Genomic DNA, 27405 nt, shown 5'->3' with positions numbered 1-27405 from the left:
AACACATTTAACTTATTATATGATTTAATAAGTGTGAGTGGGCCACTAAAGGAATAAACTAAGTTAAATGGGGCATGTGTACACCTAATATGCAATCTGCAAATTCATTTCTTCAAAGTTCCTCAACCATGCCGATTTGAGAAGAAAGAAGAACTCCATTGCCGTTTCACTTGGAGCTTGATCCATCCCTCCATTTCATCTCCAATCACTTAGATTGCTTCATTAAAGATTGTCTACACATCATAAGGAAGAACTTGATACCAAAATCAAGAAGTTTAATCAAGGTTTAGCAAGTTCCAACCATAGGTAAGTTTACATTTTTGAATATTGCTTTGTTAAACTTTGTGTACATGTTATGGGTGTTGGATTTGTGAAGAAAATTTTCAAGTTTGAGGAGTTATTGATATGTCCATTTTGGACAGCCATGGAGTTATGTATTTAATGATTTATTATTACATATATTTGATGTAAATTAATGTTGAGTAGAGGGATTTAATATCCTAGTAAGTTATTTCCATGAAAATGTGGTGATTGTGCACTTAAATTGGAGATTGACGAATTGTGGGACACTTTGGCATTGTAGAACATTTCGGCAGCCTTGGGACACTTTGATAAATGTATGAGTTCATGAAGGTATTAGCAGAATATTGACATTGAGGATTGATGGATATGTATATAGGTTGGTTGTGTAAAGTGTATGTAAGAATGAGTAATGTTTAGGTGTATATGTGATTGTACTTAGACTTTGTAAAATTGAGTTTATTTGGTGTATTGAGGATGTGTGTAATCTTCCCAAAGTGACTTTAAAGTGAAGTGGTATATGGTTTTGGTAATGTACCAAAACAGAATTGGTAAGAGAAGTGGACATATAGTAAGGTGAATGTGTCATTGATGTATGTTTAAGCAAGGTAATTAAGGGCAGCATGCATTTTAACCTATAACTTTAAATGTGTAACTTCAATTGGTATGAGACCAATTGGAGGTGAAACTAGGCACAAAATGTGCCAACTTTCATTGAGAAAGCATACCAAAATTCTGCTTGCAAGGTGACATGAAAAATGACCAATTTGGATTAAGTGCAATTGAAACCTGAAAACTGATCAATTTGGCAGCAGTTAGTATTTAGGCCATAACTCACTCAAAACAGGTCCAATTGACCTGAAATTTTAACCATGGATATTTAAGACCCATACCTACAAGTCTTATGAAGACACCAAAACCCAGAAATGACCATAAGCAAGTCAAACAGCTTGCACAAGTTCGGGTCCAAAAACTGGCCGAACCAGAGTTGACCAAATTGACCTAATTTGATGCCATTTGACCAGCAATAGTATAATGACCATAACTTGGTCTACTTAACTCAGAATGACCTAAAATTTTTCCCCGCGTTCCATAAGACATAGATCTACAAGTTTGTAGTTTTGACCGAAACCCGAAAACCGAGGGAACTAGGTCGTCCGGCTAGGTCAAACTAGTATCCCAGAATCCAGCAAGTTGCATTAAAATGCACTAAACAAGGAAATGAGTTTGGTAAAACGTACCAACCCTAAAACCCTATCGAATGTGACATATTAATGACACTAAAACCTAATTTACCTAAAACGCATCGAGGGTCGGTATATTAGGTGATTGGGCAAATAATAGCCTTCAGTGAATTACTTATCGAACATTATCGTTAGAGACAGTTTAATTTAGTACTGAAACACTTCAAATTGTGTTTCTCAGTTACCAAAGACTCAGGAAAAGGGAAGGAAACACTGAGTCCAGACCGAGAGACAGTTATCAGAGGTTTGTGCACAACTAGTTTTCAACTGATTTTATTTTGAATAATATTTCATATGATTAATTGTATGTTATTGTTTTAAATTGTGTTTGTGTACAACTAGTTTTCAACTGATTTTACTCTGAATAATATTTCATATGATTAATTGTATGTTATTGTTTTAAATTGTGTTTGTGCACAACATTTATTTCTTTTGAATTTTTCAATTGAAATAAATTATGACTATTTGTATATTATTATTTTCAATTATGGAAATGTGTTTGAATGGATACTTATTGCTTGAAAAGCATTGTAAATGGTTTGAAACTGTGGAAAAATTGATTTAGTGTAAATTGTGAAAGTTGAAGTTATTATGAATTTTGTTGCCATCTTGTGAATGAAATTATGACTTTGGAAATTTTGAGATAAAATGTGTTTAGTGTTATCAGAGCAAAGTAGGGACGGCGATACGTAACGCCTACGATTCTTGGGAACTCTCACGAGTGAACTCAGGAGCTTGCAGGGATGGCGATACGTAACGCCTGCAAGTGCTCTGATAGGTACCACCCAAGGGCTTGCAGGGACGGCGATACGTAACGCTTGCAGGTGCTTTGGTAAGTACCCTTAGCATTGATCGGAAAATTGTGTCATGGTCTAAGTTGTGTATGAATTGGCAACACTGTGTTTTTAAATTATTTGACTAAATTGTGTTATTATGAGCTTTAATAATTTGTGAAATGGAGTTTAAATTCTTATTGACATTCACTGTCTTCTGAATTTAACTATGTTTTGATTACTGAGATTTATTGTGATATTGTATTAAATTCCTTATGACATTCATTGTCTTGAATTTAACTATGGTTTTAAGTATCCACTATTTGTATGATTTATGAATTGTGATTTAAAGATGTATTTGGTTAATGTTGTGCACCACTGAGACATTGTCTCAGCGATAGCTTTTTATTGCTGTCGCAGGTAGACAGACAGACAGGGCAGCAGACTAGGTTGCTAGTACCTCCAACGAGAAATTACCGGGTATAATGAGTATACCACATTTTGTATTTTGTGCTGTAATGTATGTTCACTGTATGTACATATTATTTTTGGTTTTGAGCAGTTGTAAATTCAAATTGTACCTTGAAGTTGTAAGGTAAATTATGAGTTATTTTGACTTGTAAAAATTGTATTATATTTCTTTTATCTCAGTCTTTGAAAAATCACTATGGATTTGAGTTGAGAAATATGTTGTGTTGAGAAAAATGTTGGAGTTGAGATTTGGAAATATATTGAAGTGCTTTTTATAAGTTTTCTGAAGAACTGTTTTATCCAAAATACAGATGGCACTCTGCCAAAATTTCTACAGAAATTCCAAATAATTCAAATGTGTTAGTTCTATCACTTCAGTTCAAAAAGGTTTTTAACACCTGTAAATAGTGCTCACCACTGTAAAAGAAGTAAGAAAAGTTTTTAAAATCCCTTGTGTATTTAATGGATTATCAGTAGACGGAGTTGATAATTCATTAGGTATACTACGGGATCATGTTATGCCTTACAGAGGGGTAGGGTGTGACACATCCTCCAGAGAGAGATGGTTTTCTTCATGAGAATGAACAAGAGTTGATCATGGTGATGATCCTATGACCTATGAAGAAGCTATATCAAATATAAACTTTTCAAAATGGATTGAAGCAATGAAATCTAAAATGGATTTCATGTATAAGAACCAAGTTTGGGATCTTGTAGACCCACCTGAAGGTATTCTACTAATAGGAAATAAATGGTTTTCAAGATGAAAATTGGTTCTAATGAAAAGGTAGAGACATATAAAGCAAGGTTAGTTACGAAAGAGTTTTGCCAAAATCAGGGAATCGACTATGAAGAGACCTTCTTGCCTGTAGCCATGCCTAAATCCATTAGGATTTTATTGGTAATAGCAGCATATTATGACTATGAGATTTGGCAAATGGATATCAAAACTGCTTTCCTCAATGGATACATAAAGAAAAAACATATTCATGGAACAACCTAGGGTTTTTGAATCCCAAGATCATTCTAAAATATGCAAGCTTAAACAATCCATTTATGGTTTGAAACAAGCTTCAAGGAGCTAGAACATCCGTTTTAATGAGGCCATTAAATTTTTTGGTTTTATAAAAAATGAGGATGAGCCATACGTGTACAAGAAAGTTAGTGAGAGTGCACTCATTTTCCTTATCTTATATGTGGATGATATATTATTAATGGGTAATGATATCGGTATGCTAACTACTGTAAAACTCTGGTTGTATAATATTTTCTCCATGAAAGACTTAGGGGAAGCCACCTATATTATGGGAATTTGCATCTATAGAGATAGATAAAAAAGATGATAGGTTTATCCAAAAATCTATACTTGAAAAATGTGTTAAAGAGGCTTAACATGCTTAATTCCAAGAGAGGATTATTACCTGCAAGGCATGGTATCCACCTTTCTAAGGAGATGTCTCCAAAGACACCTAAGGAAAGAGAGAAAATGGCAAAGAAGCCATATGCTTCGGCAATTAGAAGTCTTATGTATGCAATGTTGTGTATAAGGTCAGATATCTCTTATGTCGTTAGTCTGACTAGCAGGTTTCAATCTAATTCAGGTTTGGAACACTAGATTTGTAACATCCTCACTTTAGCTAGTCCGTATAGTCTACTATTCCAGTGACCGATGTCGATCCGGGCAGCTATAATATTTGAAATTATAAATAGACTAGAGTGAGGAGTTATAAATAAACCAAATAATGCTCATAAAAATCAAGGAAAATTTTTAGGAATAAAATCTACTAAGGTTAAATGAGTCGTAATCCCAGTGATAAGTAACCCGAAGGGGAAGTGACGGTGAAGGCCGTTAGCAACCTTAGACCCAAGGAAAACTTTATGAAAAAATTTTTGGAACCTCAGGGAAGGATTATTGGGGTTCCAATACCAATAAAATGTTAAGAAAACACAAGGAAAATTTAATCAATCGGTACACACAATTTTAGCTTTTTAAGCCAAACGGAGGGCATTTTAGTCATTTCGTCTATAGAGATGATTTTTGGCCAACTTGTCCAGTTAAATAAATAATTTATATGATATAAAATATGAATAAATATTGTTAATAATTTAATTAAAATTAAGTAGAAAAGAAAAGGAAAGAAAATGAAAATAGGAATTAAAATGGTAGCATGGCTGCTCTTAATATTAATCTCTTGAGTGGGATAATGAAATGCAAGTTAAATGTATGAATTGAGATGGTTGAGTTAGGGTTTGGGTATGAGATTGATACTTTGTTCATGTAATGGTGAAAGTGAGTTTTAATGGTCAATTAGTGACCATGTGGCTATGTATGATTAAGAAATGAAGTGGTTTGTGACATGAGAATTGAAGCTATGTATGCTGCCCTTGTTGACCTATAGGACTGGGTGTGAGTCCAGTAGGTTTGGGCAGCAATAACTGGAGTTGTGTAGGTTCAATTGGTGCAAGGCCAATTGGACATGAAACTAGACACATAATGGCATAACTTTGATAAAGAAACCCTGCCTAGAAAACAAAATCAAGTTGACCTAAAGATTACCCTAATCCGAGTGACCTGCATTCTGCCTGGGCAAAATGATCAAATGAATAGTATTTATTCATTTGGTCATAACTCAGTGTAGAAAGGTCCAATTGACCTGAAATTTTACCAACAAATAGCTGAGACATAGACCTACAACTTTCATGAAGAAACCAAACCCAAATTTTGACCATAACATGTTCAAAAGGTGACCTGCAGTCACTACACAAAACACTATAGATTTGGTCAGTCCAGAAAATCTGGAAAGTTTGTAATCCAACCAGTTATGGTGTTTAGGCCATAACTTGAATTACAAAACTCCAAATGGAGTGATTCAAAAAAAGAAATGTAACTAGACACAATAAGGAACAACTTTCATGTTGACAACTTTGCCAAATTCCTACTGTAAAAATGACCAATGGAACAGTAAACACAAGACTTAAATCTGAAAATTTTGAACAACTAACACTAAGCTTAGAAATGGTATTGGCAACGAATACCAACAACTTTAGAATGCAAAATGTGGTATGTTAGGAGTATTAAAACCAATGTACCTATTGCCTATGCAAAAGTTAACATTTTAGTTGACTAATGAAATGAATAATAACACCTAAACTTAAATTTCAAGAATTGTATAATTTAAGACTGTAACATGCCCTAGTACACCTAGCAAGATTGGTTTGGATAGGTTGGCATGCAAATAGGGTTCTGTTAGCAGTACTACATATAGCTTCATGCCATTCTGTGATTTATAGCCTTTCGTGCCATTCTGTGATATAATAGCCTTTGGTTATATTGATTGAGTTGTTATACTTGGGTTTTATCCCTAATAATTATTACAGCTTATTAGCTATTCTGTTGCACACCGGGAGACACAATGTGACCGATGGTGTCATGGTCTGAGGTACTTAGTACCCAGTGCCAGTTTACCCATTTATCCAGTCCAGTCGACTAATATAGGTTACTCGAGCAATTAAAATAAATCTTACCAAATTTTAATCGAATAATACTGTAATAAATGCCAAAAATTAAGTCTACATAAAATGTAAACATACATTTTACATATTTATTTTATTTTAGTTATTTTATTTTATATTATCACCACTAAGCAGAATTGTTTAGCGCGTCGCTTTTTCCACGCGCAGGTATTGGAGACATCGCTGGGGAGTCTAGCAAACCTTAAACCGGGTGAATTGTCAGATTTGCACACAGAGTCCAGAGTCACCTCACATTTGCAGTGCATTGGTAGGATATTAGGCTACTTTTGGTATTTTGTATTTTGTAAACTTTTATAATCAAACCTTTATTTTTCCATGTATATTATAAACTCATGTAATTATGTTTTGATATAATTATCTATAAATCATGTTCAGTAATAAATTTGAGTATTTCTTATTGAGTTGAGTATGATATGAAATGAATTGAATTTTAAAATATTGAAGTCATTTGAGAAATTATGGAAATATGTTGGTGGTTGACTAAGATTGATAATATGATTATATTGGAAGTGTTTTTAATAGATTCAGAATAACTGTTTTACTAATTTATAGCCGGCACTCTGCCGAATTTTCTATAAAATTTGTGAAAAATTCAGATTAATCAAAATTATAAATAAACGAATTAAAAAGGGTAAATTGTAATAGAAATATGATTTGGTACTCCGGCACACTGTGTGGCATATCTTGCTCGGCTACACTGTAGACGGGTAAGGGATGTCACAGGATTGCTGTCAAGAATATACTTAAGTACTTGAGAAGAACTAAGGATTTATTCTTGATCTATAGAGGATGTGATTTACAACTGGATGGATTTATAGATTTTGATTTCCAATCAGATGTGGATGATAGAAAATCTATCTTCGATTTTGTGTTCATAATTAATGGAGGCATAGTTAGCTGAAAGAGTTCCAAGCAAACAATAACTACAGTCTCTACTACAGAGACCGAGTATATTGCTACATCCGATGCTGCAAAGGAAACTGTTTAAATAAAGAAGTTTGCAATAGAACTTCGAGTGGTTCCTTTGATTGTGTCACCAATTCCATTATATTGTGACAACAATGGTGCTGTTATTCAAGCAAAGAAACCCCAGTCTCATTAGAAATCTAAACACATAGAAATGTGCTACTATATTATTAGAAAAATTATTAGGAGAGGCGATATAACCATGCAGAAAATATAATCAGTTGATAACTCAGCTAATCCCTTCACCAAGGCCATGACGCAAAACCAGCTAGATCGACATCTTGAGAAGATGGGTATGAGATTTTATAATAAATAGCTCTAGTGCAAATGGGAGATTGTTAGTAGTATGCCCTAGAGCATATCATCGTATTGTATTTTGTAAACATCTATTTTCCATTAATGGCAAATATTATTTTCTTTTAAATTTGAATGGCTTGAATTTAATTGAAAATGTCCTTTAATATCTTATTAGATATTCTATTCTTAAGTTGTTAAGAATATGAGTGACCAAATATTCTAGTACAAGTATTATAAATTTTGGTTCACAATCTAGGATACCTCATCGGGTATGATTTATCTGAAAAAGATTGTCACTTATGTTTATATCCATGGATTAGTATGAGATATTAATGGGATGGAAGTATGGGTCTCATGCCATATAACAAACATGGTGGGCACTTATAAAATAAGTAGGCTAAACCAGTGACATAAGATGACTTATATATGGAGTTTACTCTTATCAATACAAAGTCATTTAGATCATAATAGTGCATATAATCCATTGACCTAAGAAAACACAGTTATCTTGTACATAGGTGGTTTAAGTTTGATGTTGCTTTCATGCTTGTATTATGTATGAGTATATGAGCATGTGATGGCTCCAACTAGTTATATATGCAGATAGGTGTTAGTCAAGATGGGATCCCTTATCCCAAGCAAATAGGGATAAAAATCCTATGTCCATTTAATTATTCTTGATGAATTCAAGTTCCTGGCTAGGACAGATAAACTTAGTAAGAAAAGAGTTTTTGACTAGAAAGTCTCATTAATCAAGAATTAGAATTAAAAAAGGACATATGATTCTAAGCAAAAGAGTTTGACGTAAACCATGACTCTAGCTGGAATTGGGATTTTGTAACGAAGAGATTTTAGTACATGGTATGTAGGATCAAGGTTCATGAATTGGGGAATAATTCATAACTAATTGGGTAGTCATGATACATTATGCTAGAAGTCAACCATGATTTATGAGAACTTAAATAAAAATTTCCATTTTATGTTTGGAATGGTTCCAATAATATTAAGCAGTTAATATTATTCTCATTACCAATTAGTAATGAACCTAGTAAGTCACGCACATAAGAGCATTATGATCAAAGCAAAATTAATTTGATTAATTAATTAAATAGTTTAATTAATTAATTAATTAAATTAATAAATTTAGTTTGCAATTAGATTGCAAAGTCTCTAGCATGACTTGAAATTAAATCTATTTAAGGAAGTGTTCAAGTTAATAATTAAAGTGTTTAAATATAAACTTGAATAATAAAGCAAAAAGGAAGAAAATTAATTTGATTAATTTGAAATTAATCTTGGTCAAAATTTGATAAGTTTGACTTGATCAAATTTAGCAATTTTGATAAGTTTGACTTAGTAAAATATGGAGGGAAAATTAATTAATTAATTTTATAAAAATTAATCAATCAAATTTTAATTTCTTAGTTAAGAATTAGTTTGAAATGCGGACTTATCAAAAGTTAAAAACTCATTCAAGGGTTAAATGAAAAATGGACACTTGTTAATTGATTTTTAATAAAAGAAATTAGATTAATAAAAGGAAAAAGGAAAGAAGACAAATTCTTCTTCTTCCTTTCCTTTTGTTGGCCAAACCATTCTCTCCATAACCAAGAAAATTCTTTTCCTTCCTTGCTTGCTTCAAGAGACATTAGAAGTTGTTTACTCTTGAATTAAGCTTTAAGAAAGTGTTTCTCACCTCTTCCATATAATTGAACCTAGAAAACCCTAAAGCTCTTCTTCCATCAACCTTGCCCGAATCACAAGGAGGAAGGATCAAGGGTTCTTGGTTGATTAAGGTGCTTTGATCAAAGGTACTTATGTGGACAAGCAATAGGGCTAACATTTGGTAGTCTTCACTCCCCATATTAGTGGTTGAATTTGATTCTGCTCCTTTAGAAGTAAGGTTTCGCTAAACCCTAACTTTGTCTAAATTTGGGAATTTTGTTTCCTAATGGCAATTGGGTGTAACATCCTCCCTATACGTGTTCTGTACGTTCTATTGCTCCAGTAGTCAAATAACAGTCTAGGCAAGTCAGGATGTCTGGAACTACACTTCGGTGATAGTGAACAGACATATAATGATGAAATAAATAAAAAGAAAATACAAGAAAAATCAAACAAAAATGAAAAAGAGAAAATGATGCTAAGTTAAACGAGTCGGGACCGCAGCGATGGGTGACTGCACTGGAAAGGTCGTTGCCGACCCCAGGACCGCGGGAAACCCTCTGAATTTAATTTCGAGACATAAATAAAGGTTTATTGAAATGTAATTGACACTAGAAATATCAAAGAAAAATTAATAGATTAGTACAAAGAAAAATGAAAAATCGAGAAACAGACAAAAATCGGTGTTACCGAAAATTCGGGAATATAACCCGAAGTGGGGTATTTTGGTCATTTGACATATAGTGTTGCCTTTTGACCTCAATCTCCATTAAAAATAAATGATATTACACTTAGAAAATGTCAAAGAAAAATTAGAAAGTTAGTATAAACGAAAAATAAAAATTAAAGAAATCGGCGGTATAAGGAGTAAATCGGTGTTATCGAAAAAGTCCGAACTTGACCCGAAGAGGGGTATTTTGGTCAATTGATACCTAGAGTTGACTTTTGACTTAAATGTCCATGAAAAATAAGTGGTATTATATTTTGAAAATTTAATGAAAAATGAAATTCAAGATAACATGTAATTTAAGGGAATTGGAGGGCATAATTGCAATTAAAGGAAATCTTGAATTAATGTAATTTTTAATTGTGATTAGTGGGGCATTGTAGAGTATATAAGGACCACTAGGACAGATTTTTCCACTATTCATCTTCTTCTTCATTATTCTTCTTTGCCGAATTGAAATTTCTCCAAGCTTCATCCATGGCCGCCCCATATACAAGCCTTCATCTACCCATCTTCAAGCCTTGATTTTCATAAGTTCCTTCATTAAACTTAGTCTATACATCATGGGCAGTATAATGGAAGAAAAAAGAAGAGGATTTGAAGAAGTTTTGGTGAAGCTCAAAAAAAGGATAGTGCTAGTTTTCCTTACCTCACTTAATTAAAATTTGTACTAAGATTGAGATGAGTTGAATTATTGAAAAATTAGAAGGATTGGATGAATATTTAATGGTGATTGAATTTGGCAGCCATGGAACCTAAAGAGGTTTGAATTATCTTTACATGTATTTGATGGGAAATGATATTGATTAAGGTAATTAGAGGTCCTAGCAAATTAACTTTATGTATATGTTGAGATTGAGTGATTGAATTAGGAGTTTGAAAGAATTGTTGAAGACCTTGGATAATTGTTGAATTGGGGCAGCCTTGAGAAGCATGAAAATGGTTAATTTATGCATATTATTGTTGATTAATTATGCTCAATTTATGTGATTATAAGTGTTAAAATTTAATTATAAGAGTACATGTGAGGTTGACAATGTGAAAGTGGGTTTTGAACAAAATTTTGAAGACTTGGACAATTGAGCTTGAAATTGGCAACCTATTAAATAATGAATTTGTATGTGTGAATATGTAGTTTATTAATGAAATGTAATGGTGTTAAATTGTGGGCAGTATGTATAGTTAAAATGGAAGTGTTTGTGTGTAATATAAGTGTTGATGCACATTGAATTTGGGTGGATGTAAATGTTGAAGTTTAATGGTGCATTGTGTGCCTTGTGCACTTGAGTATTCTACCCAGAATTCTTACTGGAATTGTGTACAATATATATATATAAGTGCCATTGATTGAATATTGAAGTATTGGGAGGAGGAGGATTGTTAAAAATTGGAAGTGTGATGTTCAAATGCAGGTTGTGTATGTTAGCAGCACTTAAATTAGGTCATAAGTGCAATATTGTGAACCCAATTGGTATGAGGCCAATGGGGAGTGAAACTAGACACCAAATAGGCCAACTTTCATGTAGAAATGTTGTCAAAATTCTACCTAGAAACTGACCTTAAAAAGTGACCAAATCCGGATTAGTGCATTTAAGGCCTGAAAACTGACTATTTGGGCAGCAGTTAGTATTTAGGCCATAACTCACTCAAAACAGGTCCAATTGACCTGAAATTTTGACCATGAATAGTTAAGACCTATATCTACAAGTCTTATGAAGACACCCAAGCCCAGAAATGACCATAATCAAGTCAAAAAGCTTGCACAAGTTCGGGTCTAAAAACTGGCCGAACCTAAAATGACCTAAAATGACCTAAAGTGACCAATTTTGATACATTCTGTCCAGCTTTAGTAAATTGACCATATATTCGACTACACAACTCAGAATGACCTAAAATTTTTCCCCACGTGCAATAAGACATAGACCTACAAGTTTGTAGTTTAGACTGAAACCCGAAAACCGAGGGAACTAGGTCGTCCGGCTAGGTCAAAATAGTACACCAAAATCCGGTAAATTGCAATAAAATGCAATACACTTGGAAATGAAATTGGTAACATATACCAATACTAAAGGGCTATAAAATGTGACATATTGGTAACATTCAAATTGACTCACGTAGAGTGCATCAAGGGTCAACATTATAGGTTGACTAATGAAATGAATTGAAGGGAATAGTACCAAGGGAAATAGGATTTTAAGCTAGACAAATCTAGCACACAAAAATTGAGAAATTGACCAAATTTTGCACTAAAGGTGCAATCTGTCCAGCTTTAGTAAATTGACCATATCTTGGTCTATACAACTCATAATGACCTAAAATTTTGCCCCAAGTGCAATAAGACATAGAGCTACAATTTTTCTTCTTTGACCAGAAGCCAAAAACCAAGGGAAATAGGACTTTAAGCTAGACCAATCTACCATACTAAAATTGAAAATTGGTAATTACATAAAATGATGCTTGAAGTGATTTGGCAATGAATGCCAACTTATAAAAAGGGTAAATTGCATTATATTGACAACATATTGAATTATAAATTGTGACATGTTGATGCTAGAATCAACCTATCCATGATGCATAAAAAGGTCAATAATTTTATTGACCAGTGAAAGACATAAAGATGTATAAACCCTATGAATAAAGAATTAAATACGTAACCTTATAATATGCCCTAATTTGCCTAGTTGACTAGTTTGGATAGGTTGGCATACCAATAGGATTCTGACAGCTGTTCTATAAATGACTTTACGTCATATTGTATTTTATGGCTTATTATGCCATACTATGATTTTAATAGCCTATGGCTATACAGATTGTGTTATTATACTCGGCTTAATGCCTGATTGGTTATATGGCTTTTTAGCCACACTGTTTGCACACTGGGAGATACTTTGTGACCGATGGTGTGACGGCCCGAGGTACTAGGTACCTAGTGCTAGTATATCCATTTATCCAGTCTGGTCAGTGTATAGGCTACATGGGCAGTCAATTAAAACATTATTCAATTCAGGCAGCTAAGTTAAGTTAAGTATAATGAGATTTCAGTACAATTAAATTAAGTATTAAATGAATGAGTAAAAGAGATTAGCAAAAGAAACATAACAAAAATATAAATTACAGAACCGTAGAGACTTGAAATACAATACAGTTAGAATAATTTATATACTGGCTAGTATTACTGAAAAGTTATAAATTAAGCACTTCCAAAGAGGAACAGACTAGTATACAAGATCGTTGATACTAGAAATACCATACCAAATTAAATTGATTCCTGGATATCCGAAATGATGATTTATTTCTTTCTTTACTTGTATATATATTATTTCTTGTTATATTATTGCACCACTAAGCAGAAATGCTTAGCGCGATGGAATTGCTTCCTCGTGCAGGTACTGAAGGTAAAACCAGTAGATTGTCGACTGAGATTTTTGGAGTCCAGATCTGCAGAAGTGTCAGAAGAGTTTAAGATTGTCACCTCCTCAGCAATAAATGTAGATAGGGCTCATTTTACACATGTTATGTATATTGTTCATTCCTAGCACATTGTAAATTAACCTATGAATTATGGAAGCTACTCAAAGTAAGTATTTTAATATGTGAATTGAATTTGAGATATAATGGGATTGTACTTGTGAGTATTGAGATGTTGAAAATCTGATGAGATTTCTGAGAAATCTGGATACTGTATTGAGATACATTATGTTTGAAAATTTTTGAGACTATTAAGTTTGAGAAATTGAGTATATATTGAAATTGTTTTTGGCAAGTTCAGAAGAACTGTTAGTCCAAATTACTGTCGGCATGTTGTCAGATTATCGTTAAAATTTTTAAAATTTCCAAATTAGTTAGATTTTGATAAAAGTAAAAATAGCCTAAACCTTAAATAAAGTTTTTGAATAAATAAATCAAGAACTGTAATGAAATCAGATAAGATCAGGTGCTCTGGCACCCCGTGTAGCACGCCTTGCTCTGCTACACTGTAGACGGGTGAGGGGTGTTACATTGGGCTTGTTAGCAATTGATAAACCATGTTTTATGACCTAATCTAATTATTTTGTAATAGTATAAAATGTTTATATATTGCATAAAACCTAGGGTTATAAAATTTTGAAATTACTAACTTTGCACCCTAATACATGTTAAGGTGCATATTTCTTTCAGCTCGAGCTTTATTCGTTTATATAATAAATGGGTTTGATATAAGCCGAATTCGAATCGAGTTCGGGCTTGGTATATATATAATGAGCTGAGCTTGAGCTTGAATATTAAAGCTTGAATTGAGCTTGAGCCTGGAAAAAATATAATAAGCCGAGCTTGAACTATTCAATGATTGGCTCAACTCGATTTAGTTCATTTACACCCCTAGTTTAAAACCATGAAATTGGCCAAACTAACAATTTCGGCATGGAGCCAGATCAAAACCGAGCTATGGCAAGGTCTAGGCTTGCTTTTTATATATTTCCTAGACATATTAGCCAAAACATTGCACTTTTCCTTCCTATTTTCATGGATGAAGTTCTTGTCTCTTCAGTTTGCTTCTAGAAGTTGAGCACTTCTACAAAGCAAGACCTAAAAATTACTATTCCCTTATATTGCTAAAAACTAACTGCTTATATAAATGCATGTATAGAGTAGACATAACTTAAAAAAAGATCAAATTACTTTTTTTATATTGATCCTGTTACTTTTTTTATATTGATCCTATAAGGATGTCTAGAGGTTTGGTAATTTGGTGGAATGATGAGGTAAATGTCTGTATTAATCAATACTCATGCAATTTTGCAGATGTTGATGTTACTTTGTTTGGCAGTCAGTTTGCATGGCACATAACATTGGTGTATGGCTATCCTATAAAGAAGGATAGAGTCTACTTTTTGCAAAACTTACGGACCTTAATGGGTGATGAGAGTGACGTTTGGATTTGTCTTGGAGACTTTAATTCAATTTTATCATAGGATGAAAAGTTAGGGGGGAATTTAGTGAGAGACTCTCAAGTTCAAGATATGGCTCAGTTCATTAATCATTGTCCCTTTATGGATTTAGAATATGAAAGTCCTCTGTTTACTTGGTTCAATAAACAGTTTGGAGAGCTTGTCATTCAAAAGCGTCTTGATAGAGCTCTAGTGTCAGTTGTTCGGAAGGAACTCTTCCCTAAGGCGGTTCTTATTCATGAAGCTTTAGTGGGATCTAACCATAGACCAATTGTGTTGTGCTTGGATTTTTAGCAGTCCAAGAACAAGTTTTTCTTTTGTTTTGAATTACAAAGGCTTTAGTATTTGGATTGTGCTTCCATTAGTAACTCATCTTAGTAGCATTTAGTGATGGGATCTCTAATAAGCTAAAGGAATGTAGGAAAGCCTTGAGTAAATGGGACACTCAGGTAAAGGCAATAAGCCAGAGATAAGCTAGCTAAAGTTAAGATTGGAGGAGCTTTATTCTAACCTAATGGCGACAGGGAACAAAAACGAAGGAGCAAAATGTTCTTCACCACCTTCAAGAGCTATGGAAAAGGGAGGAAAGTCATTAGAGGCAAAGATATTGTATTAATTGGTTAATGGAAGGTGATAAACACTCGTTTGTTCCACTTATCTACCATATTGTGCCACCAAAGAAACTCAATTATTAAGTTTTAAAAAGCTAAAGGTCAGTGGATTGAATATAAATATAAGAAATGAGATCCTCTCTTATTTTCTGCAGATATACAATAAGAGAAATGGGTTAAATATTAAAGATGTGATAAGCCTGTGTCCCAGAGTTATTTCGGAAGAAATGAACAATTGTCTACTTGCTCTTATTTCTGATGAGGAGATTAAGAAAACCGATTTTGAGTTAAGGGTATGAAGGTTCTAGGACCAGATGGCTTCTTAGGTATCATCTACCAATAGCATTGGGAGACAGTAGGAGGTGATGTAATGTTGTAAAATCTTTTTTGGAGTCTAGTTTTTTGTTGAAAAAGCTTAATAGAACTAACATTGTACTGATCCCCAAGTGTAAAAACCTATTAATATTAATCAATTCAGGCCTATAAGCCTGTGCAGTTTCCTCTATAAGATTTTCTCAAAGCTTATTATTAATTGTTTGAAACCATCGATAGGTAGTTTGATTTCTCATAATCAGGTAACTTTTATTTCATCAAAGGCTATTCAAGACAATAGAATCATAACCCATGAAGCTTTTCACTATCTGCGGACTTCCAATAGCAAAAATCACTCAATGGCTCTGAAATTGGATATGCATAAAGCATATGATCAAGTAGAGTGGGACTTTCTTGGAAAAACTCTCTTTCAGTTTGGCTTCAATTTGAGGTGGGTTCATATCATTATGCAGTGTGTATCTACTATGAGCTTTTCTATTGTTATAAATGGTGCTCCATTTTAAGCCTTTATGCCTGACGGAGACCTGTTATCACCTTATTTATTTCTTTTTGTATCACAGGCATTATCTTATCTCATTTCCTAAGCAAAAGATGCAAGGAACTTATAAGGAATTAAGTTGGAATGAAGCACTCTGGCAATAACTAATATATTATTTATTGATGACTCTTTGTTGTTTGGGAAAGCATCCATGGGAGAGGCTTATGCCATTCTGGATATCATTAAGAAATATTTTGCGACTATGGGGCAAAAGGTCAATTTTCATCAGTCAACATCCATTTTAGTATGAAAATTCCTTCCCATCTTAAGCACAATATTTTAAATCTTTTTAATATGGTGAAATAAAGTAGGAAGATAGATATTTGGGCTTGCCTTCATTCTTGTAGAGATCTAAGAACTAGGCTTTATCTTTTATTAAGGACAAAATTAGAGCCAAAACTCAATCATAGAAGCACAAGCTGCTCTCGCAAGTAGGTGGGGAAACTTTAATTAAAGCAGTCTTGAGCGCCATCCCTACATATTCGATGGCCATTTTGAAATGCCTAAAGAGTTTTTGTAAGCAGTCCCTAGGATTGGCTTTGGGCCTTTCCTGCGCAGCTTAGGTAAAAGGCAAAGAAAGCCCCCTTTTGGGGGGGTCCGAGCTATCAGTGAGATACTACTCTGGAAGAGCTAGAATTCTAACATTGTGTCAGGACCTACGAGCCAATGGACAATCTCAGGTAGACAATTTCTATGGGACCGTAGGCCTCCTTAAAGGTAACAGAGGCGTGCAAAGGTTTCCTCGGGCCGGATGGAGATTGGCCCTCGAGTGCAAAGGCAGAAGGGAGCTTGACTGCAAGACCCACCCATCGAACAGGGACGAAAGTTGGCCTTAGTGATTTGACAGTGCTGAGTGGAAAGGCCATCGCTCAATGGATAAAAGTTACTCTAGGGATAACAGGCTGATCTTCCCTAAGAGCTCACATCGATGGGAAGGTTTGGCACTCGATGTCAGCTTCTAACTTCTGGTGGGGGAGTAAAGATTCAGAGTAAAAAATGTATTGGTCAAGTTGGCACAAAGCTTCCATTCCAAAGTTGCAAGGAGGGTTGGGATTCAGAGAGTTTCAGAGCTTTAACTCACTTTGTCTAGCTAAACAATGTTGGCTCTTGCTTACTAATCCTTGTAGTCTTTGAGCCAAAGTTATGAAAGGTATTTATTTTCCTCACTTCTCTTTTTGGCTAGCTCCTCCTTTAAAACAAAACTCTTAGGTGTGGCAGGGGTTAATTGTTGGAAGAGATTTGCTTAAAGAGGGGTTCAGAAGTAATATAGCCAATAGGCATAATACTATCATTTGGGAGGACCCTTAGATAATCAGGCTTCCCAATTTTAGAGTTAATAGACCTAATAATGTTCTTTTAAATGTCAATTTGGTGTCAGAGCTCATCGACCATGATAATATGGGTTGGAAAGCAAATATGGTGAGCAATACTTTTTATTAAAATGAAGCAAAAACCATTCTCTCAATTCTTGTAGCTCTGAGAGGTAGTAATGATATCCTTGTTTGGCATTTTGAAAGGTCCAGAGTTTACTTTGTGCATTCAAGCAATAAATTGTTGATGAGTAAAAATCATGAGGAAAGAAATGCAATTCCATCTAATTCCTTCTTCTTGATGAAGGAATCTTGGCAAGCAGTTTGGAATCTATCTGTGCAGCCAAAAGTTAAGGTGTTCTTGTGGAAAGTAGTGTTTAATGCACTTCCTGTTAAGGATAATCTAACTAAGAGAGGAATTCCTACTTCCCCAGGCTATCCTCTATGTTTTAAGAATAATGAAACCATTGAGCATCTCTTATTCTAGTGTAATCATTCTTGGGCAATTTGGTTCTCAGGCCCATGCTCACACAAACCAAATCCTATTGGTTTCTTATCTGTTGCTCAGTGGTGGTCTTCTCTTGTTGAAGATTTCAAAGGAGACTTGGAAGATTGGATGTCATAGCACTTACATGCTGGTTTATTTGGAAGGAGAGGAATACTGCTATTTTTTATCATGTTGACCTTAATCCTTAGTTTGTTATTTGTTGTATTACTAGAACTATGAATGAGTTTCAGTAGGTCAAGGAGTTTGATGGCAACCTCGCTTCAATAAATTCCAGTATTCCAATTCCTACTAGATGGCTTCCTCTGCCACAAGGCAAAATAAAAATTAATTTGATGTTATTTTTAAAACTCAACGCAAAACTACTTCCATTACAGTGATAGTTAGAAATCATTATGGATCTTAGATTAATGGTGTGGTTTGTAGTATCTATTATGCATCTTCTTTAGCTGGGGAAGCTTTTGCAGTTTTGGAAGCCTTAAAACTTGCCTCAGTTGTGGGAGTTAACTCTTCTATCATTGAATTAAATTCAAAATGTCTTATCTTAGTTCTAAAAGGTTCAAATCCGAAGCAATTATGGGAGATTCAAGCTACAATCTTAGCTATTTAGAATATGGTGGTTAGTTGTCAATCTAGTGGTTAATTCTAATAAGGCCACGAGCTAAGTTGAGTATGAAGGGTACTCTTCCTAGAAATTGGATTGTGGCCACTCCTTAAGAGCTCTTGTTCCTTTTGTCTAGTGATGCCCAAGGGGCCTTGTAAATGCTTTGGTAGCAATTTAAAAAAAAAAAAAAAAGAATTGATCAAATTAATTAATGGGTTTTGACTCAATAATATTGGGCTCATGTTTTAAAATGTAGAGTTTCAAGTTTTAACATAAAAAGTTATGTAATAATGACAAGAAAATTAGCGATTAATTAGAAATACTATAATTGAGGGATCAGCTTGATCCGCATTTAATGTGCATCAAAGGTTTCAACAATATAGAATGTCTTATTTATCTTTTATATTTTTGGAGGTAAATTTATCTTCATCTTACGCTCTTTCCTCTTTCAATAATTTCCCTCCAACTACATTATCTTTTTTTTAGGGAATTTCAAAAAGGAAAATCTTCTTGCCTAAACTTAGTCTAATATGAACCTAAAATATAAGATGTACACATAGTTTAAGAGAGAATACTTGTGACATAAGATAAGGTATTTAACAAGTATTTTGAAATCTGCACATGATAGGGCAAATCAGTTGTAATCATATTATTTTAGTTTGGTATTCACAAACCATAACTTGTATCATATTTTTTTATGACTATAAGGCTTGTGTGACTTCTCTAAAATTATCATTCAAAATAATAGAATCTATAATTGGCTTCCATGGATTTCAAATTCCATATTTGTTATGTTAATCTACAAATTTTGAACCCTTAAAAGAAATTTTATTACGATAATCTTGATAATTACCTACTTGAATTCAAGCTCAATTAAAATTAAAAACTCTAATACTTAAACCTGGTCAAACTCAATTAAATTTTATCTTAGGCTATTTTCCTGAAAAATTATTTTTTTTATTTTTTTAATGTTTGGGAGTGTTTAAGAAATTTTTGGTTAAAGGAAAATAACCTCAAAATAAGGAAAAATGACTTCCGTAGCTTTTGTGAATAATGACATAAAATGCTAGGTATATATTAGAAAATAACTTTTATAGAAAATATTTTTCACATATAAATTATTTTTTGTGAAACAAACAAAGGCTTAAAGTACTTAAATTTGTCCTAAACCTAATTATTATTATTCAAATATTATCAAATTCATTTAATTTTATATATTTTAATTAATAATTTGTATTTTAAAAAATTTAATAATCTTATAAAATATTTAAAATCTAAATTTAAAAATGCAATACTCTAAAAATTTATAAATATTATTATAAAAATAAAATATTTAAATTTAATTATTTATTTATATAAGTGAGTTAAATAATGAGTGTCCAAAGTATAAATTTGAACTCGAATTACATACAAGTACTATTTCCTAAAATTTAGATACATCTCGATTTCAATTATAAACTATATAAATACATCTTAATAGAATTGAACTATATTGAATATTTGAGAATGCTTAATTTTTTTTTCTTTATATTTGTTCTTAATGTTGATATGCAATGAATTTTTATTCATTATAATTATAGTGTCTTAGGAATTACTATTTTATCATATAAAATTCGTATAAACATTTAATTTCACTAATTTGCACTTACATTTTATATAGGATAGATTATAATTTGATCCTTTAGATTTGACAAAATTTATAATTTAGTACCTATATTTTTAAAATCAAACAATTTAATCAATAAAAATTGACAAAACCTACAACTTAATTTATGCTATTAGAATTTCAGTTATGTTACCACTAATTTTAGTAAAAATGACTAAAATGTTCTTAACTTTATTTTCAATTAAAAAATAAATTTAATCCTAAGATTTTATTTTATTAATAATTTAGTCTTTAAAATTTGATTAAACTTATAAATTAGTTCTTGTAGTTTTAAAACTAAGTGATTTAGTCTTTGATATTTTAATAAACTTACAAGTTAATTCCTACTATTTCATTAAATTTAACAAAAATACTAAAAAATTTTTAACTCTATTTTCAAATTTAAAGCAATTTAGTCATTAAAATTTTATTTTAATAACAATTTACATCTATATCTATATATTTTTTTGCTTTTTTTAGGACCTTAAAATAATTAATTAATGTTTTACTAATTTGAATTTATAATTTTTTAATTTAATGGGATCTATATTTTGAAAATATAGGAACTAAATTATTAATAAAATAAAATCTTAATGACTAAATTATAAAGAAAATAGAACTTTAGAGACTAAATTATTTTTAGATTAAAAATAAAGATAAAGACATTTATCATTGTTATTAAAATTAATAATAATTTTACGGAATTCTAACGTTGTGAACTAAATTATATATTTCATTAAATTTTAGAGGCTAAATTACTTGATTTTAAAAATATAAAAACTAAGTTATAAATTTTATTAAATTTTAAAAATTAAATTATAATTTACTCTTTTATTTAATAATTTTTTATTATATAAAACATACGCATAAATTGGTAATAGTTTGGACAAACCATACTCTTCATTTTCTCTAATAGTGATACAATCAAATGCGCATCCAATCAATATTAAATTATGAAAAATATATTTAAACTATAACTTATTAAATTTTTATTAATTGATTGTATATATATCCGATGCATTTAAGAATTTTCCTAATAACATTTGAACACGATTGATGCACTTTCAGCCTAAAATTCCAGCAACTGTTCACAAATGCAATACTACTAAACCCAGCATAAAGAAAAAAAAGGTAAATTACTATTTATTACTTATATTTTAACCACATTAATTATTTAATGTCTCTATTTAATTTATATGTTTTATTTATATTTAATTATTAAATTATTTTATTAATTTTTTATTGTTTTATACTAATTAAATTATTATTTAACTTTTTATTATAAAAAAATAAATTAATTAATTTTTATATTTTAAAAAATATTATTATTTTATTATTTTATTTTAATAAAATTAACTAATTGATTTTATATTTTAAAAAATATATTTTTAAATAAAAATAAAAATTTTATTATATAAAAATTAAATTTATATTTATATTTTTTTTAATTTTTAAACATCATTTTTAATTTTTTATATTGAAAAATAATTATTCTTTATTACTTAAAACGTAAACAGCTTATTACTATTTTTATCAAAAGATAAAAGAATATCGGAAACATAGGTGCAAGTTCAGGAGAAGAAGGGATAAACAAGAGGAGGATTAGATACTTTAAATATAAAAAGTAATTATAAAATTAAATAATTAATGAAATTAAATTATAAATTAATTATTATATTTTTTTAATATAAAAATTAATTAATTATTTATTATAAAATAAAAAATTAATAATAATTTAATAAAAAATTAATAATAATTTAATAAAAAATTAATAAAATAATTAAAATATAAAATTAAATAATTAATTTAATTAAAATATAACGATTAAATAGTAATTCTTTTTAAATAAATTATAAAAATTATTATTGTTGTTATTATTATTATTATTACTATTATTTTTTAAATCAAGACTTGAAGACGGACGTGTTTCATCCCTGGGAAAGTGCTTTTGGGACAGATAGAGAGAGGGGAAAGTATATTAGCAGAGAGAGGCAAAGGCATGAAAAATCTGATACTCACATCACAAACAATCATCAAAAGCACAGATAGACACGAACCTATGAGCCCATCACTGCTTTATTTTCATTTTTTCGCTTGTTAGAGTGTGTGCGAATGTTGGGGTTTTCTTTTGCAGTTAAAAGAGACATCACACTCATTATTCCTACTGGTTCCCTTGACGCTTGACACTAGTGCTTCTTCTCAATGATTTTAAGCACTCCTGGACCTCAAGGAGTTCTCTCAATTCCACACTCCTTGGGTGAGTTTTTAGTCTTTTGGGGCTCTGAAAGTTTCAAAATTTTTTATTGTTGCTGATGTAGTTGGGAGTCTTTTTTATGGGATTTTGTTGGGAGTTTATCTGCATTTAGATATGCAGGACATAGGAGAAACTGTATAATTGCTTGTTGTGAGGATTTTTTTGCCTATATATATATATATAATTTTAGCTTACTCTCTAGAACTATGTTCTTATCTTTCTGCTTACTTTAGCTTACAATTAGACTCTTTTTGGTTTTTCTGTAACTACAATTTGGAGTATGTTGAATTTTAACTGGCTCAGTCTTGAAGAAATATATTTATTTTTCCAATTGCACTACCTGTTTCAGAGGAAATAAAATTTTGAGTTTAGGGTTCCTAGGATTCACCACCACCTAAAACTACTGTCCAAAAGAAACAAGCTCCATTTAATGAGAGAAAGCCACCACCATCTCCATTAAGACCTGGACTTCTGTTTGATGATCAGTGAAATTTTGGCTCTGATACTCCTGTTGTTAGTGCTTCTATTGTTAATGAGAGAGTACCGAGGCCTAAAATAGAAAGTTTGCCAAGGAAGGTGGCAATTGAGTTTGGAGAACCTGGAACCAGTGACATGAAGGTGGTCTTACTTGGCAAGCAAGGATTTTGTGTGAAGCTGAGTGTCCGCAAGAATGTCTTAGTGGAGAACAGCAGCTATTTTGCTTATAAACTTTCTGAAGATTCAAATTTGTCCTGTCTTGAGATTGACGATTGTGATGATGTTGGGATATATATTGAAACTGGGGGACTGACGTATTGCGAATAAATGAAACAGTGGTTGATCAAGTGAAGTGTCTTGCGGGTGCTTTGAATTATCAAGGTAACTTACAGTGCAACAGGAACTTCTTTTAATTGGTGTTGAATGCGACTTTGCTGCTTACATGTTATTAGCAAGGGTCTGTGATTGTGGTCTTGTTGTTCTGTATGTGTTTTTGCATTGTGGGTAATTTATAAAATAGCATGTGCATGACTTAGTATAGTCTGCATGTTATAAAGGCCATGTACATTGTCGCTGGTCCTTGTCTCCAGCAGAGAAAGGTTGTGGAGGGTAGTTGAATAGCCTGCTTTTGAAGCAGAGAACAGGGTTAATAAATGAAATTTTGATTTCTGAAAGAACATGGAATTGATGTCCATACATTCTATGGAAATTATTCTTATACACACCATCCTAAGTATGTTTGTATCTTGACCATGATATTCAGATGTGCGATTTATATTTAGCTGGAGTAACACAGAATAAGGTTTTCATTAAACTGAAAATCTTTAGCAAGCCTCTGAAGGGTAAAGGAAGGAGGTTTTTTTTTTATTTTTTATTTTTTATTTTTTATTTTTTTTTATTTTTTATTTTTTATTTTTATTTATTTATTTTTTTTGTGGGGGGGTGGGTTTCATTAATATTCTCCACAATCTCTGTGGGACTGTATCTTTCAAAGTTGAGAAGTTGAGTGACCATCTATACCTAATCAGTTGCTTCCGTGAGGGATGTCTATGAAGCATGCTAATTTGATGACTGATAAATATGGAACATTATCATGCGTAAGTATTATTTTCTCTTGGATCATCATAGTTGGGTACTCAACTGTAGTAAATATCATGTATATTATACAATCAGGTCAACATGAATCGTTGACCTTTTTTCAGTTTGACACTAGGGTGGCATTTGCTGCACTCGTGAATAGTGATAATAACAGTCCAGCTGTTCTTTTTGTTTCTGTTATATTTTATATGAAGGATGCCTAAAAGTTGCAACAAACTTATATTTATGCGACCTAATTGTTATTGATTCAATGTGAAAATCTAATTGCTTTTACTCTTTTTATGGAGGATTATGTTGTGTGTTATTCTTTTCCCATTTTGGGTTAGAGTAGAACCAAAATTTCAATGGGTCGTTATGTCTAAGCCTTGATCCCTTGACAGTTTTTCTTTAAGAATTAAACTTTCATAACATACAGTGGAACACATCATTATTTGCTTTGGCTTTTTATCTGCATGTAGCTTAACCAACTGTTTTGACATTCTTTCATCTCATTGATGCCTTTGTCTCATGTAATTGCTTTTGCTCTTTTTTCTTTTTAGCAATGCCCATTATGTCTGATGCATTGTTTTCCAATTACTTGACATGCTTAATGGAAATCGTTTCCTTCTGGTATTTCATTTAGTCAACATCTAGATACGCTTCTTATAAAGCTGCAATTGTTTGGACATTGCTAGGGAAACTTGAGTTGTTGGGATCATTAATTGTTGTTCTTATGTAGATATTGAAACACTACTAACCTTCCAATTTTAATTGACCACAGTTTGGGGACATAATTTTATCATATTCATGACCAAAAGATAGGATTTGCATTGCTAAGTGATGATTTTGTGTTAGAGAAAGTTGAAAGGAATTGCAAACGTTAAATGCACACCCTGCTGATGTCACCTTTTTTCTTTTGCTTTTCAATGGCAGGTGAATACTGCCATTTCTAACCATGGTCACTGTGTTAGAAATCTAGTTGATAACTATATCTTGTCTTGAAAGTAAAAGTTGTCTTAAGTAGTAGCCATGTGGTCATTCCCCTAATCTCTCTCCCTTTCTTGTTACATGTTGTTTAATCCCTCTTTGCATATGACCTATGTGGCATATTCGGCTATCGGTTAACCTTCTGTTCAATTTCCAAAATTATGATGTCATTCAGGCAATAGTTAGGTTAACAAAGGTCTTCTAGATGAAATTTGAAGTTGTAATATTCATGAGTGGAAAGGATTATGTGAAGTTTATGCAGTCAATTGAATCTTTCTTAAAACACTCTGCATCTGTGGTTTGTGAATAATCTTTAACATTTGTCAAGGCCTTACATGATTAGAACTGTTTTGCAGATTGCTGAATTTCTTGGCTTCAACTCATGCATTCAAACATGCTTGGAGTATTTGGAATCAGTTCCATGGGTAGGAAAAGAAGAGGAAGAAAATGTGATCTCTTCAGTTCTACAACTCCAAAATGAAGGTGTTGGGGTCACGCCAGTTTTATAATGAGTCTCTTCTAATGTTTTTAATCCGCCTAAGGATACACTTTCCCACATAATGGAACTTGGTCTTAAAAGCAATGAGGAGAGAGAGGCCGCCGTGAAATGAAATCTGTGGTACTGAAACTCCTTCAGGAGAACAACAACGTTCCAAGTTATTCGGGTTCAACTGACATCTGCAATGAAACCATCTACAGCCCATGTAAAAGTTGCGTTAATTCCCTTTGGTCTTAATTCAGGCAAGCTGCTGAACCTGAGTTTTCCAATAAACCTATGAACTATAGGGAACTAGTGGTGAAACAAATAGTTATTGATGCTGATAACCTCTCATGGTGCTTTAGATTTTAGCTGGCAGACAAGCAGCAAATGAATTTGCTTTAATGTAGGCAAGCCAGCAGAAGTTGACAGTGCTACATGCAAAACTGCGTATTGTGTCCCGTTACCATGTTAACTGCATTACAGCAAGGCTATTTGTTGGAATTGGAAGAGGGGAGCTGCTACCATTAAAAGACACTCATCACATGTTGTTACAAACCTGGTTACAACCATTGATCAATGACTAGAGTTGGTTACAACATGGTTGCCGATCTTTTGATAGGAAGGTATTGGAGGAAGGCATTGGGAGGACAATCCTGACTTTACCGCTGGAGAACCAACAGAGTATTTTGCTTGCATGGTTGGGCAGTTTTCTGAAGGTTGGTGATAACTGCCCCAATCTCCAGAGGGCCTTCGAGGTTTGGTGGCGAAGAACTTTCATTAGACCTTATGTTGAAATCTGGAAATCTACTCCAGTCAGATAGCACAATGATGTCAAAGTGGTAGAGCTAATGAGCCTGAAATGCGAGAGCAATTTGTATGATAAGCGGTTACTGCCATCTCCAAATATGCAAAGTCACTTCCATATAAAAAGTGAAAGAAAAGAAATGGTTGGGCCTTTTCTCTTTTAGCAATAGATAATGCAGCATATCCCTCTGGAGGCAAAACAGTGACTATTGATAAAGTATTGCTCGTATATTTTATGATACCGCATTGCAGGTTTGTAAAACTTTTCACTTGACGGTTATGGTTGCTCGCTTGATATTGAAATGAATGAAGAACTGTATTGGAAATTGCTTTTCTTCATATGTGCAATTTTTTTTCCCTTCCTATTATGATTACGTAATTGTAAAAGCAGTATATAATATATTCATATCGAGATTATGACTGTAAATGTGTGAGAATTATGATAGTGTAACCAATTTTTTCCCCTCATTTATTCTCTTCTAATGTATTGTTAGTGTAATGTACTATTGTAATGTCTTTTCATTGTAATTCAATTGTTAGAAAGAAAGCATGACTTGTATCTAAACCCAAGTATTGATCAAATACATTTTTGAAAAATCTCTGTTCCTGTCTGAGGAGAACCCTCCCTAATCAAAGATGTTTCAGAGTTATTGAACAAGTGGACTAGGAAAAGGCCATAGGAATTCCCTTGTAGCACATTGGTAAAAGCCATAGGACTTCACTTGTAGCATCTTGGAAAGGGTCCTATCGCCAGGCTTATATTTGCCTTTCTTCATAACTGTGCAGGGTTTGATCTTTTGTAGCATCTTGATATTATTATGATGTGTCTCTGATGTTGTGTTGGCCACATGGTAGAAGTAGACTTGGAAAAGGC

General features: G+C 32.4%; 1 pseudogene; it reads left to right on the top strand.

Annotated features, from left to right (window-relative positions):
- Window positions 1-27043, top strand: part of LOC131168950 (BTB/POZ domain-containing protein At3g50780-like) — a 47916-nt pseudogene extending 20873 nt beyond the window's left edge.
- The last annotated feature ends 362 nt before the right edge of the window (window positions 27044-27405 follow it).

This window comes from Hevea brasiliensis, chromosome 7 (genome assembly GCF_030052815.1).
Source record: "Hevea brasiliensis isolate MT/VB/25A 57/8 chromosome 7, ASM3005281v1, whole genome shotgun sequence".
NCBI classification, from domain to species: Eukaryota; Viridiplantae; Streptophyta; class Magnoliopsida; order Malpighiales; family Euphorbiaceae; genus Hevea; species Hevea brasiliensis.
This window is presented reverse-complemented; position numbering and strand designations above follow the sequence as displayed.